We start from the raw sequence: 17,113 nt of genomic DNA on the forward strand, positions 1-17,113 counted from the left end.
GACCAAAGGCAGATGCTTCACTACTTCTTAAAATGGGGAACAAAAGTATTCATAGGAGGATATATGGAGGCAAAGTTTGGAGAAGAGACTGAAGTAATTGTCATTCAGAGCCTGCCCCACCTGTACACCATATATATATATATATATACATATATATATATATATATATATATATAGCCACCAAGACTGATTAGATCAATTAAACTAAGAAGTTCAAGCTGACAGTAAGCAGATATAGATGTCTCCTGAGAGACACAGCCAAAGTATGTCAAATACAGAGGCGAATGTTAGCAGCAAACCACTGAACTGAGAATGGCAGGGATTGGGGGAATTAGAGAAAGGATTGAAAGAGCTGAAGGGGCTTGCAACGCTAAAAGAACAATGTCAATCAACCAGAGCTCACAGGGACTAACCCACTACCCAAGAGGACACATGGACAGCCCCATGGCTCCAGCTGCATATGTAGTTGTCCTTGTTGGGGCTCCAATGGAAGGAGAAGCCCTCGGTCCAGCTTCTGTTGGACGCCCAGTGTGGGGGAATGTGTAGGGGAGGGAAGACGGGGTGGGGGGTGGTGTGGAAGGGGAACAGCTTTATAGAAGGAGGGGAGGTGCAGGGGATTGGGGCTTATGTCTGGGAAACTGGGAAAGGGAATAAAATTTGAAATGTAAATAAACAAAGATGCAATAAAGATTTTTAATTTCAACACTTGGGAGATACAGGAAAGTGGGTCTCAGGAATGAAGACGGGGGTTATAAATATTTACATAATTAATAAATATTGTCAAACCACGTTCCAAATCAAAGGTTTCACACGTATACTCCTCTAATAGTGATGAGAGTGATGAGGAAATTTCTCTTTTCCCTAAAACAATTTCATTTTGAGGGTCATATTATCTCCTCTTGAGTGCTGGGATTAAAGGTGTGCAGCCAGAAGCAGCAAGAAACCTCTAACTGGTCATAACCAGTTAATTCCAGACACCACTGCACTCAGCCAATCTTCTGAACATGTTTAATTTGCCAAATTTAATGAACAGACTAAGTTAAGAGACCTTCTAATAATTGTGTGGAAGCCAGACAGCCTGTCTTTAATATCCGTCAGCTCCATGACACTGGGATGTTGATGAAATCTCCCTGACACTGTCTCCTCATCCCTAACACCGAAGAAAGAAGAGCATTTCTTGGGTGGGTCACCTGTGCATCCAGCACTTGGACTAAATTTGCCTGAATTTGGAGGTTTGCCTCTAGTTTCAGGCCAGTGTGGACTACATACTGAGTTCTAGGAAAAAAATCCGGAGTCCAGTATGAGACCCTGTCACAAACCACAAATAAACAAACAACACTAACTGTTTTGGAGGTCATGGCCACAGAGTGAGTTGATTCAACTACAGTCTATTCTTTTCTGGTGATAGTTCTTACCTTTGTAAAAGGTAGCTGCAATTGTCAGTGGTGGTGTCTCTATTATAGCTTGTTAACTGTCGTTACTGTCTCTAGGGTAGAATGGCTCCTTGCAGAGTAAAATTTGTGGTTTTCTGATGGTGATTTTTTTTTGTTTCACCAAGGCATTGTTTTTCCACCTAGCACTTATGATAAATGCTCATAGATAAATGTAGGATCTTTGGGCAGCTGCAAGCAACAGATACCCCAAGGCAATCTAATGTACCTGGAGCACTTTACCTGGCTAACCTTAAAATTCTCTGGACTCTACCCTGAGTGTTGCATGAGCCCCATGCTAGTGTCCCATGTGGTACAGTGCACATGGTCAAAAGACTATGGCTGGGGAGGTCACAGGCCCTGGTGGGGAATCTGACCAAGCCAGCTCAGTCAGTCAACCAGGGACTCCAGGGAGGTGGTGAGGATATAAAAAGACAATCAGAGAACACTGTGAGGCTGAAGCAGGTTTATTTTTTTCCACTCTGCTTTTATATTTTTCTAGGTACCTGTAAAGAATAGGGCCCGTTCTTAGATCAAGGACAGAGTAGTCAAGGAAGGCAAAAAATAATGTGATCAAACCAGGCAACAAACAAAGTCCCCTGGTCACTGTACCTAGGATCTTATCAGGATGACCAAGATAAAAGGACACATACTTCCATTGAGTTTACCTTGAGCTTTGTATAAGTCCAAATGTAAATATTCTTATGTGAGCCTACTTCCTTGTCCTAGCTCAATGTCAAATGCTTGCCAAATTTCTAGAGCAGCACCAAGGGGTCTGCACAGGAATCAAACTGCCTTCTAATTACGTGTGTTGGGACTCACAGACTACTGCTGTTATCACCAAGATCTGTGTGAGAATAGATACCTTTCCGGGTCTTGTTTGTTTGTTTTGGTTTTGAAGCAGGTAATGGTTAATGAAGAGATACCTAGAACTTGCTGCCTCAGGCTGGCCTTGAAGTCAGAGAACTGATTGGCTTTATCTCCTGGGATTAAAGGTGTGTACCACTGAGCCTGGATCTTGCTACAAGTTCCACACTCTCCAGTTCAGTTTAATATCCTTGAACTCAGAATCCAAATCCATTTCTTTAATACTAGAACTCTCTATATTTTTTCTTATCTTGCTATACATATTCCAAATGCCGTTCATGAGATATAGGCAGAGAACAAGGTCTATGATGGGAATTTCTGAGACTTCCTTTGTCATTGCAATAATCTGGGTCTCTTAGCCTCAAGGTGACTGTTCAGAGAGGGGCAGACAGCAGTCATGTTGTTCATCAAAATACTACAAAAATAGACTTTTCTCCACCTACTGAAGAACCTGTCCGCTAAAAACTCTTGGTCCAGATCTGTACAATTCAGATCACTCTCAATACCAAGGTCTCCAATATTACTACTAAGATAGCCTATTGAGCCCCATTTAAAGCATTCCACTGCCTTTCAAAACCAAAGTGCCAAAATAGAGTCTTCCAACAAAAGCATGGTCGTGCCTCTCATAGCAATTCCCAAGTTCCTGGTACCAACTTCGGTTTCAGCTAGGGTTAATTGTGTGACTGTAATATTGCTCTCCTCTAGATTTCCACTGGACAGTGAGGGCTCATCATGGTGCAAGCACCCCAAATGCTATGCCTCTGTGGAAAAGGAGAGTTGACCTTAAGAACACAGATCCATCCCTTTTGTCCTATCCTCCAGTCCAGGTTTTGGTCTGTGACTTTCTGTTTTCCCACATTAATCATTTTAACATTGTCATCTGTAGACTCTTCTGTCTCTCATTAGCATAGCAAGCCAGTGGGCTGTAAGAATTGCCCTTTTGCTTCTTTCCTTGTTGTGCTGATTCGATTCTGTTTGGAGCAGGATGTGGTAGTCTCGCGAGGTGTGGCCTTGTTGGAGGAGGGGCGTCGCTGTGGAGGCGGGGCTTTGGGGAAAGGTATATCTACCCAAGCTCTGTCCAGGCCCAGACACAGTACTCTCTCCTTCCTACCTTGGAGTTTATTTGGAGGTAGAGGCTCGCGGGATAGGTGATCTAGGCCCACGCGGTCTATACAAAGAGTTCCAGGGCAGTCAGGACAACCGAAAAAAGTAAGGGAAGAAAGGATCTTCCTTCTTCTGAGAAGCTGAAGTTCACCAGGTATGTTGATTTGGGTCCTGAATACAGAAGCATCCGTGAGTACATGTATTTCATATTTTTCTTCCCAGAGTGTCCGGGATGTGGAGCAGAGGTCACCCGGTGTCAACCATGGATAAAAATTCTTTTTTTTTTTCTTTCCGGGGCTGGGGATCGAACCCAGGACTTTGCGCTTCCTGGGCAAGCGCTCTACCACTGAGCCAAATCCCCAACCCCATGGATAAAAATTCTTAAGGAGTTCCTTGACGACTGGGCTGCTCAAACCTGGCATCTTTCATTAGTTGCCTTGCCTGCCTGCTTTCCTCCCTCCTTCCTTCTCTGCAAGAAAGCAAGTCACTCTTGCTTTTATGTGTGGGATTTTGCAAGCGGGCTTGATATCTCTTGGTGTCCTGCATCCTGGAATTGTAAGCCAGATTACCCCCCACCCCCGCCTCCCTTGTAAACTGTGTATTGCTGGAATAGTTTAACCACAGCCACCGAAATGAAACTAGAACCAAGAGATAATGTTTAGTAGTGTGGGACTAGTCTTGGTACAGGAAAATAAGTGAGTTGTGCTAAGTGTTAGAGGTGCCAAATATCGGAGTCTTCTTCAGGCACTATGATGTAGATTAGTAGGACTATGAGGGGAAAGGAAGGTAGAACTAGAAATGCTTGCCCACAAGAAAAACTCCAGGGGTACAGTGTGTATTGTGTGCTTACCTCAGCAGTGGTGAAAAGACAAATCTCACAATGGCCAAGTTGGCAATCACAAAGGTTCAGGTGGCTCTCACTAGTGTTTTTAGATGTCCTTTATGAAAATGAGCAAAACGGTCTGGAGAAGCAGGTCAGTCGTTCAGGGCATGGGCTGTTCTTGTGTAGTTTGGTTCCAGACACTATCGCCAGTATCTGCTCACAGAGGAAAAGTTAATTTTCTCCAACGGAGTCTCACTGTTTACAAAACCACTCTTAAGGGAAGGACCCACACCAGATGTAGGTAGCCAACACAAAATGAACTGAGGAATGTTTTTCCAGGTTTTCTTTTTATTAGTTTTGTCCTATTCTGGTCAGTTGGTTTGTCACTAGGTCTTTCTCACATCTAAAGAGATGAAGTTGAACTTTCTGTTTGCTCTTTGTTTTCTCTGGATGGCCCAGGACTCCATGTAACTGTCTTGTCTATGTCAACTGCATATGTGTTATTTTGTGTCTCAAAGTAGAACTTAGTAACAAAACGTGTGGCTTCTTCCATTTTTCATTCATTTCATGAACTGAACAAAAGTTTAAGAGTTATTTATATCAGCATAATGTAGCTGTCTTCAGACACACCAGAAGAGGGCATCCTGAACACATTAGGTTGGGAGCCACCATGCAGTTGCCAGACATTGAACTCAGGACATTTGCAGGAAAAGTCAGTGCTTTCAACCAGGGAGCAATATCTGGAGCTCTGAACACAAGTTTTTGTTTCTTTTTCTTTATTGTTTTGAGCATGTCCATTCAAAGTGTGGTGGTGCATATTTGTGAGGGGTCTAGTGCTGTACTAAGGCCCTGATAAACACAAATGACCTTATAGTCTTGATTACTCTAAATTTCTTAAAAATCTCTTAAAATGGTATCTGAGTTTATTGTTTTATGAAGCCCTAGACTGCTCTTTTTGTATATGTTTCTCGTAATGATGAGATGAAATTTTTATTAAGCTATACAATTTGATGCTGTGTGCATAAATTTGATAAAAAGAATTCTTTCCAGGGTTCGAGGTTTCTAGATTGCTTTGCCTGGGTGGTGGACACAGAGGGAGAGAAGGCCCCTTCTCAGAAAGGACTCGGCTGTCCTTCTGTTTTTTATTTACTGAAGAGGAAATATATATCAAATATATTGTCAACATGGGACGAAGATCAACATCCTCCACCAAGAGTGGGAAGTTTATTAACCCCACAGACCAAGCCAGAAAGGAAGCCAGGCAGAGAGAATTGAAAAAGAACAAAAAACAACGCATGATGGTCCGAACTGCAGCTTTGAAGATGAAAGATCCCAAACAGATTATCCGGGACATGGAGACACTGGATGCAATGGAGTTTAACCCAGTGCAACAGCCACAGCTGCATGAGAAAGTACTGAAAGCTAAGCTGAAAAGGCTGCGGGAAATGTTTGAAAGAATTCTACACCTTTATCAAAAAGAAAACCCAGATGTGTACAAAGAATTGAGACAGCTACAGGTAGAATATGAACAAAAGAGAAATCAACGGATCCAGTATTTTGATGCGGTCAAGAACGCTCAGCATGTGGACTTAGAGAGCATCCTTTTGCCAGACATGCCCCATGCTCCTTCCAAAGTCTTCATCCAGGACATTCCCCTTCCTGGTGCCCAGCCGCCCTCCATCCTGAGGAAAGCCTCAGCATACGGGCCTCCAACCCCAGCAGTTCCTGTCCTGCCTCTCCAGGGTCCTGGTGTTCCACATTTGCCCCCTGGCAGAAAACCACCCGGCCCTCCACCTGGCCCTCCTCCTTCTCAAGTTCTGCTGGTGGATGGCTGTAAAGAGGGCTTTGCTCTAGGTCTTCCCCCTCAGAGACAAGATGAAGACATGCTGTACAGCCCAGAGCTTGCTCAGCGTGGTCATGATGAGGACATGTCCAGCACCAGGGAGGAGGATGGCTATCCGGAGGACATGGAGCAAGATACACATGATGAGAGTACTGGGGACAGAGACCCTGACAGATTGGACTCAGAGAGTCACCCCAGTGGTACTGAGAGCAACAATAGTAAAGAGAAAAGGTCAGGTCTGAGGGTGCGATGTGCTGATAAGCCTGGGAAATCAAGGAAGAACAGCATAAAGGAGCTGACTCCTCTTCAAGCCATGATGCTGCGAATGGCAGATCAGGAAATCCCCGAGGAAGGACGGGGAGTAGAGCAATTTTCAGAGGAGCAGGATGAGCAAGACTCTAAAGGTTCTGAAGTGGGGAAACAATCACAGAAGCAGGATAAAGAAGATTCCCACTCTGAGGGCACAACTGCTGCCTCTTCACAACACCAGGCTCCTCCACAGTCCATTCCTCCTCAGACACAAGCACCTCCCATGCCAGGACCACCTCTTCTACCTCCTGGACCATCTACAGGCCCTCCTCCTGGGCCACCTCCAAGGGCTACTGCATTCCTGAGACCACCTGGAATGCCAGGAATTCAAGGACCTCCTCCAGGCAGACTTCCTGGCCCTCCCCCAGGTCCTCCTCCAGGTCTACCCCCTCAGCCCCAGCAAGGACCTCTGCCAAGGCTTCCTCATGCACTTCCAGGGATCGCTCCTCATCCTGGGATGATTTGCCCATCCTTGGTGCCTCCTCTTGAACCTGCTCCACCTTCCCTTTACACGACAGGTCTCTTGCCCAACCCAGGGGTGGTGACTGCCCTGCCCAGCCTCATTCAGGGACCAAAGGCAGAAGGTGGAAGTGTAGTCACCATGGCGAAGAAAGCCACAGTGACCATCAGTGCCAAGCCCCAGATCACTAATCCCAAGGCAGACATCACACGGTTCGTGCCCACTGCACTGAGAGTGCGACGTGAGAATAAAGATGCTACTGTTTTCCAAAGAAGGTTGGAGGATGAAGCTGCTGTGCCCATTGCCAAAGCAGCCCCAAGATGGGGTCCCTCATTTCCTGCTTCAGCCCAAACTAAGGACGATGCTTATGAAGCGTTTATGAAAGAGATGGAAGGGCTGCTGTGACAGAGTCTCCTGCCAGGACAGGCTTCTCTCCAGAGGACTGGATTGTGGAACAACAGACTCTTGCTAAACTTAGAGGGAAGAGCAATGTCCACTGTCAGGTGTTGTCCAAGTCCCGTTCCAGGAGCCTCCTAATGTTTGTCTGCTGGGATCCCCACGCAACTCGTTTCTTTATAATCTACCAGGACGTGAAGGAATGAACGCTGCCAACCCCTGTTCCCTTTGACATCACCATATCCTCCGTCTCATCCCCTCTCTATTTTGGGAATTCTGTAAGGAAGGTCTTAGTTACTCGTTTTCACTCATGTGCAGTGGGGACTAGAGTAGAAAATTCTGGAGGAAAAAAGATTACTCCAACTTGACTTTTGTGATTGAGTTATATTTAATATTTTCCTGTAAATATTTTGTAATGCTTTCCTTGTACTGAATGGATTGCAATATCCCTTACTAATTCATCGCATGGTATGTGGGAAGAAATATACGATTCTGGGATTAAAGATAATTTTCCAAAAGTTAAAGTCTTTGAGTGTTTTATAAAGAAATAAAATGTTGCATATCAAGATAAAAAATGCTTTCCAAACTAGATTTCAAATGAGACCTTATTTCAAATATAATTAGTTGAAAGGTCAATGATGTGCAATGACCACTACTGGGAAACCCTGAGGGTGTCCTGCAACAAAGGCCTCCTGCACTGTGAGCACAAGGGACTGATGAGACTCTAGCATGATTTGGAATAATGCATCTCATTTCCCACACTGTCCTGTTACTCCGGATGGGTGGTAGATCACATCCCACCCACCAACTCATACCACAAGCCAGATATGGCACCCCCTTGGATAATTCACCATCCTCTAGATCTGCTTCAGGCTACAACCAATCCCCACTCCTTAAGTCTCCTGGCACAAGTACCCCGCAAAGCCCTTCACCCTCAATAGCAAATAAAAGCAGAACCAACGTGAATCCCTGTTGGCAGAACCTATAGCACCGCAGTCCTCTCGGGCCATCAGAGTGGAGGGTTGCATCTGAAACTACAAATTGCCCAGCAGAAGGAGAGCAGCAGAGGGCTTGAGGCTGCAGCAGGAGGTGCAAGAGAGGAAGGTGCTAGACCTGTCAGAGATGGCATGCCATCAGCTGGAGAGGTTTGACGAGCTGAGGGAGCAGAAGCTGCAGAAGGACTTCCGGGACTTACAGGAAATGATGTAATAGAGTAGCAGATAAGACCTGGAACATCAGAAGAAGCTGAGAGCTGAGCATGGCTGCAGAGCCAAGCTTCTCTCCCTAAAGCTTGGAGAGGCCAAGCAACAGCAGCAAAAGAAGCAGGCTGATTAGGAGCGGCTTCCAGAGGAGGAAGGCCAGATCCCTGTGCGTTTCAGGTGCACCCTCAAGCAGAGGTGGTGCAGCTCAACGAGCAGCTGGACAGAGTTGCACATTCAGTAGAGACCTCCTGAACCTGGACCTGTCTGCCTTCCAGAGCCGGGGCAAGCAGCTGTGCGACTTCATCTCCGGACTCCTTTCTACCACCTTGGACATTGACTATCCCACAGCAGAGAACCAAGCTGAGGCTGAGGGAGCCCTGCAGGAAATGAGGGACCTCCTCTTCTATTTAGAGCAGGAGATCTCCAGAGGCACCGAAGTGAAGGAGGAGGAGTAGGAGGAGGCCCGCATCAAGGGACAGGAGTCACAGGGCCCCCAGTGCCCGAGGGCTCCTGCCGGGACCTCTGCCCCCAGCCCAAGCCCAGCAGGGACTCAGGCGAAGGAAGACCTGCAGGCACAGGTCCAGGATGGGACGACTCATTGGTACCAGCGACTTCAGGATGCTCCTGCCAAATGCGAGTTGGCCTTTGAGGACCTGAGCAGCAGCAAGGACAGTCAGGACAGAAGGATCAAGATGGACTTGCAGAAGGTAGCCACCATCCCAGTGAGCCAGATCTCCAGCAGCGCGGGTTCAAAGCTCAAGGAGGTTTTCGACAGACTCCACAGCCTGCTCTCTGGACAGCCTGTGCAATCTGGTGGGCGTCCCGTGTCTGTCAGTCTTCACCCTCAGGGGCTGGACTTTGTCCAGTACAAAGTGGCAGAGAAATTTGTCAAGAAAGGGGAGTTGGAAGTGGCCTCTCACCCCGAAGCTGCCTTCCCCATTGCGGCCGTGGCCTCTGGGATCTGTATGCTCCAACCCAGAGTGGGAGACCTCATCCTCGCTCAGCTCCACAGGCAGTGTCCCTACTCCGTTCCTTTCCACCCTGCTTTCAAGGAAGGGATGGCTTTGGAGGATTATGGACGGATGCTTGGCTACAGAGTGACACATTCCAAGGTGGAGGAACAGGACCACTTTCTGAAACGGATGTCCGGGATGATCTGTTTCTATGCTGTGATCATCCAGCTCCAGTGGCCATATGGAGACCAGCAGGAGCCTCACTTTCACGGGTTACAGCATGGCTAGGGCTGGTTGGCACAGGTCTTAAACCTGTAGCCTCTCCCGCATGTGACAGCCACTCTCCTCTTTGACTTCCTGGAGGTGTGTGGCAATGCCCTGGTGAAACAGTACCAGGTCCAGTTCTGGAAGCTGGTCATTGTCATCAGAGAGGACTACCTGCCCAGAATTGAAGCCATCACCAGCTTAGGACAGATGGGCTCTGTAGTGCGACTGCAGCAGTTCTTGGACAAATGTCTGCAGCGCAGGGAGATCCCTGTCCCCAGAGGTATTCTGACACCCTCCTTCTGGAACTCTTGATGTCCTTCTCAACTCTGTTTCTGGGGTGGGTGTGGCGGATGTGGGAGAGGAGGGACTCAGAGGGTGGGGGCCGTTTGTGGCAGGGGAAGGGAGGGGTGGGAGCTCTTTTAAGAATAAAGCAACGGATTTGGAAGAATCCTGTCAGGTTGAGAAGTTCGTCTGTGTGTTTGTCTTTACCTGTACCCTGTGAATGAGGCTCTTGTGCTTGACAGCCGTTCGTCAGACTCTTAGCAGCTTAGGTAGTTCTAGAGGTGTCACACACATCCAGAACAGGCCTTTTCCGTTTTCACAAGTATAAGGAGGGGTGAGAAAGGGGCACTTGGCACTTAGCTGAACCTTTCCTCTCTAGTGTCCTTCAGGAGATGGCTGACCATTTGCTCGGCTCTTAGCTTGTAGAAAGCCAAGGTGCATCTGTCTTCTGCAAGGCCTGTGCCACCTGGACACTGCTCTCTGGTACTTAGCCCCAGGCCCTGTAGGGGAACACCAGGTGATCCTCCCTTCTAGTCTCACTTTCCTGCTTTTCCCCCCAGAATGTTATATTCGCTAAGGGCTTCCCCTCAGACCTCTTGGGGAAGGCGCTCCATGCTTGAACTTTTTTGAGACCGGAGAGTGGGGTCACTTAAGTCAAGAAGGCTCCCATAGAACCATTTTTTAGCACCCTCCTTTCTCAAAACCAGTAAATACCACCTGGGTGACTCTCACCCATTACCAAGGTCAGGTGCAACACAAGCTTTCCTCCAGGCACCACCGTGCCTTTCCGGGAAACAGCTCCTTCGTGTTCTCAGAAAACACTTCCAGGAAGGTTTCACCTCAGCCATGCTGCTCCCTTCATCATCGCCGCTCATCTCCTAACTCTGGCTGACCAGCATCAACTTTCCCCACAGACCAGACCACTTCTCTTCTTGACTACAAAGCCAGAGACCCATGGCCAAAGCTCACAAGTTCTGCTGCTTACAGGAAGGGGCTGCAACATGGTCCCCTTGTTCTACCACAAGTTCTACCAAGGCTTCCTCTTTCCCAACTCCTTCGCTGCCTAAGCTTGACTGTCATGGATCTGGCTCTGGGCATTGACCTTGACCTCAAACATCCATATGGCTGTCTCCTGGCATGAAAGGGGTGTGCCACCCGGCCTGCATTTAAGTTTTTCTACAACTCCAAATTGCTCTCTCTGACTGACCTTGAACTCAGAGATGTGCTTGGCTTTATCTCCTGGGATTGAAGGAATGTACCTTGGTGCCTGGAATTAAATTCCTCGCTCGGTAGTACCTTGCCAAACTCTGACACTCTCTCAGTTCAGTTCCATAGGGTTAACTCAGGATTCACCTGTGTTTAGTGTGCTGGTGCCCCTTTCATATTCAAACTCAATGTTTTAACTTCTCTCCTTTGTAAGCTTGCTATGCATATTTCAAATGGTCTTCCTTAGATGTAGGCAGAGAACCACGTCTCTGATGGGCATTTCTGAGATCTCCTTCCTCAACGCCATGAATCTGTGTCCAAACCTTAGCCTCGTCCACATTCTTCCAACTAGGGCAAAAAGCAGCCATGTTCTCCACCAAAATACTACAAAAAATCAGTCCTAAGGCCCCATACTGAAATTCTTCCCCACTGAAACCTCTTGGATAGCTCTGCCTGATTCAAATCACTGTTAGGAACCAGGTCTTCATACTCCTACTGAGATAGCCCTCTGAGCCGAACTTAAAGCATCCACTGCTTTCCAAGTCCAAAGATCCTCAATCCACAGTCTCCATGGAACTATGCTGGTGGGCTTTTATTATATGCCTTCCACATTTTCTTTCTTTCTTTGTTTCTTTCTTTCCTTCTTTCTTTGTTTTCATTTTTTAAATGAATTGCCTTGAACTCAAGTCTTCCCCCTTGAGTAGTGAGTACTGTAGAGAGTGAGTGACCTCCTCTTCAGCCTCGGTCAGCTCACTTCAACCTCTGAAAACCTTTCAGTATGCAGGGTTTAAATCCGAGATGGAGAGAGGTTAGGTCTTTCGAGTTTTTGTTTGTTTATGTGTTTGGTCTTTGTAAATTCCTGGGGTGGGTGGCTCAAACAAGCTAGGTAACTGGTTAAATTTGACAACCGGATGAGATAGGCAAACTTATGAACATCCAGCAAAAGTGAAGCAAACCCACACCCCACATAACTAAAGGAAAGCGTTGCCCGTGGTAAGTGATTGAGAAGGGAATGTTATTGGGTCTGAGAGGACAGTCGAGTGCACTCATTCCCAACACTCACAAGGTGGCTCAGAAACATCTGCTCTTCTAGGACCCAGCGGGTCCAAAGCCCTCTTCTAGCCTCCTAGAGCAGCAGGTCTGCATGTGGTTACAGAATACGTGGAGATAAAACACTGATATATACATACATATAATATACATTATATGTATATATTTGTACATCTCTATTACTTTTTGTTGCATGTAGCATAAGCTTGTGTCTGTTTCTGTTTACATGTGTTTGTGTGTGTGTCTGTGTTTGTGAAGCTACCACGACCTGTGCATAAAGTCTGAGATTGTCTGTTGTTTTTGGCTCTCTGTCTGACCCTGCTGTCCTCTGGTAGTCAAGTCTGGCTGCAAGAGCCTTTACCCACTGTCACACCCATCAGTTTTACAGATCTACTTTTCTAATTGCGGCCTAGTAAAATTGTTGTTCTCTAGAGAACCACTGGACAGTGAGGGCTCATCGTGTTGTCCCCACCCCAAATGCTATGCTTTCCTCTGTGGAAAAGGAGAGTTGTTGGTCAGAACACAGATCCATTCCTTTTGTCCCATCCTCCAGCCCAGGTATTGGTCTCTCCCTTTCCGTTTTTCCCACATTAATCATTTTAACCTTGTCCTCAGTAGGCTCTTTTGTCTCTCATTAGCATAGCAAGCCAGTGGGCTGTAAGGATTGCCCTTTTGTTTCTTTCTGTGTTGTGCTGATTTGATTCTGCTTGGGGCAGGACTAGGTAGTCTCGAGAGGTGTGGCCTTGTTGGAGGAGGGTCGTCGCTGTGGAGGCGGGGCTTTGGGGAAAGGTATATCTACCCAAGCTCTGTCCAGGCCCAGACACAGTACTCTCTCCTTCCCACCTTGGAGTTCATTTGGAGGCTGAGGCGCGTGGGATAGCTGATCTAGGCCTACTGGGTCTCTACAAAGAGATCAAGGGCAGCAGGACAACCGAGAAACACTATATCTTGGGAAGAAAGGATCTTCCTTCTTCTGAGAAGCTGAAGTTCACCAGGTATGTTGATTTGGGTCCTGAATACAGAAGCTTCCGGGAGTACATGTATTTCATATTTTTCTCCGCAGAGTGTCCGGGATGGGGAGCAGAGGTCACTGGGTGACAACCATGGATAAAAATTCTTAAGGACTTCCTTGACGACTGGGCTGCTCAAACCTGGCATCTTTCATTAGTTGCCTTGCCTGCCTGCTTTCCTCCCTCCTTCCTTCTCTGCAAGAAAGCAAGTCACTCTTGCTTTTGTGTGTGGGATTTCGCTAGAGGTCTTGACATCCCTTGGTGTATTGTATCCTGGAATTGTAAGCCAGATTCCCCTGCCTCCCTTGTAAATTGTGTATTGCTGGAATAGTTTAACCACAATAAAGATGGTACTGTTTTCCAAAGAAGGTTGGAGGATGAGGCTGCTGTGCCCATTGCCAAAGCAGCCCCAAGATGGTGTCCCTCATTTCCTACTTCAGCACAAACTAAGGACGATGCTTATGAAGCATTTATGAAAGAGATGGGAGGGCTGCTGTGACAGAGTCTCCTGCCAGGACAGGCTTCTCTCCAGAGGACTGGAGTGTGGAACAACAGACACTTGCTAAACTTAGAGGGAAGAGCAATGTCCACTGTCAGGTGTTGTCCAAGTCCCGTTCCAGGAGCCTCCTAATGTTTGTCTGCTGGGATCCCCACGCAACTCGTTTCTTTATAATCGACCAGGACGTGAAGGAATGAACCCTCCCCACCTCTGTGCCCTTTGACACCACCATATCCTCCGTCTCATCCCCTCTCTATTTTGGGAATTCTGTAAGGGAGGTCTTAGTTTCTCCTTTTCACTCATGTGCAGTGGGGACTAGAGTAGAAAATTCTGGAGGAAAAAAGATTATTCCAACTTGACTTTTGTGATTGAGTTATTTTTAAAATTTTCCTGTAAATATTTTGTAATATTTTCCTTGTACTGAAATGGATTACAATATCCCTTACTAATTCATCACATGGTATGTGGGAAGAAATATACGAATCTGGGATTAAAGATAATTTTCCAAAAGCCAAAGTCTTTGCGTGTTTTATAAAGAAATAAAATGTTGCATATCAAGATAAAAAATGCTTTCCCAAATAGATTTCAAATAAGACCTTACTTCAAATATAAATAGTTTAAAGGTAAATGATGTGGAATGGTGCCTGCTGGGAAACCCTGAGGGTGTCCCGAAACAAAGGCCTCCTGCACCGTGAGCACAAGGGACTGATGAGACTCTAGCATGATTTGGAATAATGCATCTCATTTCCCATACTGTCCTGTTACTCCGGATGGGTGGTAGATCACATCCCACCCACCAACTCACACCACAAGTCAGATATGGCACCCCCTTGGATAATTCACCAACCTCTAGATGTGCTTCAGGCCACAACCAATCCCCACTCCTTAAGTCTCCTGGCACAAGTACCCCGCAAAGCCCTTCACCCTCAACAGCAAATAAAAGCAGAACCAACGGAATGCCGGTTGGCAGAACCTATAGCACTTCAGTCCTCTCCTGTCATAGGAGTGGAGGGTTGCATCTGAAACTACAAATTGGCCAGCAGAAGGAGAGTAGCAGAGGGCCTGAGGCGGCGGCAGGAGGAGCAAGAGAGGAAGGTGCTAGACCTCTCAGAGATGGCATGCCAACAGCTGGAGAGGTTTGACGAGCTGAGGGAGCAGAAGCTGCAGAAGGACTTCCGGGACTTACAGGAAATGATGTAATAGAGTACCAGACAAGCCCTGGACCATCAGAAGAAGCTGAGAGCTGAGCATGGCGGCAGAGCCAAGCTTCTCTCCCTGCAGCTTGGAGATGCTAAGCAACAGCAGCAAAAGAAGCAGGCAGAGTAGGAGCGGCTTCCAGAGGAGGAAGGCCGTTCTGTGTGCATAGCAGGTGCACCCTCAAGAGGAGGTCGTGCAGCTCAACCAGCAGCTGGACAGAGCTGCACATTCAGCAGAGACCTCCTGAAGGTGGACCTGTCAGCCTTCCAGAGCCGGGGCAAGCAGCTGTGCGACTTCATCTCCGGACTCCTTTCCACCACCTTGGACACTGACTATCCCACAGCAGAGAACCAAGCTGAGGGTGAGGGAGCCCTGCAGGAAATGAGGGACCTCCTCTTCTATTTAGAGCAGGAGATCTCCAGAGGCACCTAAGTGAAGGAGGAGGAGTAGGAGGAGGCCTGCATCCAGCTACAAGAGTCACAGGGCTCCCAGCGCCAAGGGCTCCTGCCCGGACCTCTGCCCCCAGCCCAAGCCCAGCAGGGACTCAGGGGAAGGAACACCCGCAGCTGCTGGTCCAGGATGGGACCAGGCAGTGGTACCAGTAACTTCAGGATGCTTCTGCGAAATGCGAGTTGGCCTTTGAGGACCTGAGCAGCAGCAAGGACAGTCAGGACAGAAGGATCAAGATGGACTTGCAGAAGGCAGCCACCATCCCAGTGAGCCAGACCTCCAGCAGTGCAGGTTCAAAGCTCAAGGAGGTCTTCGACAGACTCCACAGCCTGCTCTCTTGACAGCCTGTGCAGTCTGGTGGACCTCCCGAGTCTGTCAGTCTTCACCCTCAGGGGATGGACTTTGTCCAGTACAAACTGGCGGAGAAGTTCGTCAACCAAGGGGAGTCGGAAGTGGCCTCTCACCCCGAAGCTGCCTTCCCCATTGCGGCCGTCGCCTCTGGGATCTGTATGCTCCAACCCAGAGTGGGAGACCTCATCCTCGCTCAGCTCCACAGGCAGTGTCCCTACTCCGTTCCTTTCCACCCTGTTTTCAAGGAAGGGATGGCTTTGGAGGATTATGGACAGATGCTTGGTTACCGAGTGACACATTCCAAGGTGGAGGAACAGGACCACTTTCTGAAACGGATGTCCGGGATGATCCGTTTCTATGCCGCCATCATCCAGCTCCAGTGGCCATATGGAGACCGGCAGGAGGCTCACCCTCACGGCTTACAGCATGGCTGGCGCTGGTTGGCACAGGTCTTGAACCTGGAGCCTCTCCCCCATGTGACAGCCACTCTCCTCTTTGACTTCCTGGAGGTGTGTGGCAATGCCCTCGTGAAACAGTACCAGGTCCAGTTCTGTAAGCTGGACCTTGTCATCAGAGAGGACTACCTGGCCAGAATTGTAGCCATCACCAGCTTAGGACAGATGGGCTCTGTAGTGCGACTGCAGCAGTTCTTGGACAAATGTCTGCAGCGCAGGGAGATCCCTGTCCCCAGAGGTATTCTGACAGCCTCCTTCTGGAACTCTTGATGTCCTTCTTCTCAACTCTGTTTCTGGGGTGGGTGTGGGGGATCTGGGAGAGGAGGGACGCAGAGGGTGGGGGCTGTTTGTGTCGGGGGAAGGGAGGGGTGGTAGCTCCTTTAAGAATAAAGCAACGGATTTGGAAGAATCCTGTCAGGTTGAGAAGCTTGTCTGTGTGTTTTTCTTTACCTGTACCGTGTGAATGAGGCTCTTGTGCTTGACAGCTGTTTGTCAGTCTCTTGGCAGGTTAGGTAGTTCTAGAGGTGTCACAGACACATACAGAACAGGCCTTTTCCGTTTTCACAAGTATAAGGAGGGGTGAGAAAGGGGCACTTGGCACTTAGCTGAACCTTTCCTCTCTAGTGTCCTTCAGGAGATGACTGACCATTTTCTCGGCTCTTAGCTTGTAGAAAGCCAAGGTGCATCTGTCTTCTGCAAGGCCTGTGCCACCTGGGCACTGCTTTCTGGTACTTAGCCCCAGGCCCTGTAGGGGAACACCAGCTGATCCTCCCACCCACCCTGCTTTCCCCCCCTATAGATTGAAATTCCCTGAGGGCTTCCCCTCTGACCCCTTGGGGAAGGTGCCCCATGCTTGGACTTTTGTGAGACCAGAGAGTGGGGTCACTGAGGTCAGGAAAGCTCCCAGAGAACCGTTTTCAGCACCCTCCTTTCTCAAAACCAGTAAGTACCACCTGGGT

The 17,113-nt window shown here is 48.0% G+C and overlaps 3 pseudogenes across 1 annotated transcript; all 3 read left to right on the plus strand.

Annotated features, from left to right (window-relative positions):
* Nucleotides 1-1,888: 1,888 nt before the first annotated feature.
* On the plus strand, nt 1,889-8,301 carry LOC120103584 (WW domain-binding protein 11-like; annotated as a pseudogene). Its single transcript, XR_015623270.1, has one exon. The product of XR_015623270.1 is annotated as a WW domain-binding protein 11-like (transcript).
* Gle1-ps7 (GLE1 RNA export mediator, pseudogene 7) lies at nt 7,871-9,966 on the plus strand (annotated as a pseudogene).
* Nucleotides 9,967-14,260: 4,294 nt separating this feature from the next.
* On the plus strand, nt 14,261-16,424 carry Gle1-ps4 (GLE1 RNA export mediator, pseudogene 4; annotated as a pseudogene).
* Nucleotides 16,425-17,113: the final 689 nt, after the last annotated feature.

Source organism: Rattus norvegicus, chromosome 6 (genome assembly GCF_021556685.1).
Source record: "Rattus norvegicus strain SHRSP/BbbUtx chromosome 6, alternate assembly SHRSP_T2T, whole genome shotgun sequence".
Lineage (NCBI taxonomy): Eukaryota > Metazoa > Chordata > Mammalia > Rodentia > Muridae > Rattus > Rattus norvegicus.